The following is a 1,781-nucleotide window of genomic DNA, read 5'->3' as shown; positions in this document are numbered from 1 at the left end:
GCTGAGATGGAGTTAATTTTCCCCCTAGCAGCCCTCATAGTGCTGTGCTTTGTATTGGTAGCTAGAAAGGTGTTGATAACACACCAGTGTTTTGGCTGCTGCTGAGCAGTGCTCCCACAGCATCAAGGCTGTCTCCGATGTTTCCCCCCTCACCCAGTAGGCTGGGCGTGGGGAAGATCTTGGGAGGGGAGAAAGCCAGGACTGCTGACCCAAACTGACCAAAGGGATATTCCATACCGTATGATGTCTGCTCAGCAATAAAAAGGGGGGCGGGGGGCATTTGTTATTATAATGTTTGTTTTCTGGAGCAACTGCTATGCCTGCTGAAGCCCTACTTCCCGGGAAGTGGGCAGACATCACCTGCTGATGGGAAGTAGCGAATAAACCTTTTGTTTTCCTTTGCTTCCACACGTGGCCTTGCTTTTGCTTTATTAAACTGCCTTTATCTTGACCCACGAGTTCTTTTCCGTCTTATTTGCTCCCCACCTGCCCTGCTGAGGAGGGGAGTGATAGAGCAGCTTGGTGAGCACCTGGCATCCAGCCCAAGGTCAACCCACTACAGCAGTGAGTCCTGTACCTGTTGCAGTTTGTGCTCTATGACACAAACTGGGGGGGAACGTCTCCTGTTGCTGTCTTAAAGCTGCTGTCACTTGCAAACACAAAGATGGACACTAAAAGGGGGACATGAGTCTTGCTGTGTTTCTCTTGGGTTCCATCTTGGTGCTGGCTTTTCCTCCTCTTCTGTTTTGCAATAGCTGATGGCTGATGTCAGAAGGAAGTTGCTTATAAAGTGTACGGGTGCTCTGAATAAGACAAGTCCTTATGTTTCACATCATCAGGTTCTAGGAGAACTTTCCCTATCCTGCCACCTGTTCCACAGTCGGAGCAGTGTATAAAGCAAAACAAAGGCCCAGTGTGCACTTCAGAGAGTGCCAGGAACTCCCTTCCCCGTGTTTATGACAGGCTTTCTTCCCATTCTAAGAGCATGGCTGACACTCTCTAACCTGTTCTTAGGGTCCAAACAAGGGACCAGAGGAGATGAAAACCCTTTCTGATCTGTCCCCAAGAACCTCTCAGCTAGGACAGGTAATTCCAATGAACAAGTTAAATTCTGTCTGTAAATTGGGTTTGTATTATGTAAATAATAGCAGCTGCTCCCTGCCCAGTCATGTGTAATCATCATTTTTCATGCATTATCTCATCCAACATAATAGAAACTGTTGCACACCCATCTGCAGACCAGGCATACAATTTAAGTTAGTTTAACACTCACATTACCCTGTGTCCTGGTTTCGGCTGGGATAGGGTTAATTTTCTTCCCAGTAGCTGGTACAGTGCTGTGTTTTGGATTTAGGAGGAGAATAATGTTGGTAACACACCGATGTTTTAGTTGTTGCTAAGTAGTGCTTACACTAGCCAAGGACTTTTCAGCTTCCCATGCCCTGCCAGCGAGAAGCTGGGAGGGGGCACAGCCAGGACAGCTGACCCAGACTGGCCAAAGGGCTATTCCATACCATGGGACGTCATGCTCAGTGTATAGACTGGGGGGAGTTGGCCAGGGGGTGGTGACCGCTGCTCGGGAACTGGCTGGGCATTGGTCAGCGGGTGGTGAGCGATTGCATTATGCATCATTTATTTTGTATATTCTTTTATCATTATTATTATTATTATTATCCCTTCCTTTTCTGTCCTATTAAACTCTCTTTATCTCAACCCACGACTTTTACTTTTTTTTCCCCGATTCTCTCCCCCATCCCACCGCAGGGGGCGAGTGAGCAAAC

The sequence above is a fragment of the Pygoscelis adeliae genome, unplaced genomic scaffold (assembly GCF_000699105.1).
Source record: "Pygoscelis adeliae isolate BGI_AS28 unplaced genomic scaffold, ASM69910v1 Scaffold79, whole genome shotgun sequence".
Lineage (NCBI taxonomy): Eukaryota > Metazoa > Chordata > Aves > Sphenisciformes > Spheniscidae > Pygoscelis > Pygoscelis adeliae.
This window is presented reverse-complemented; position numbering follows the sequence as displayed.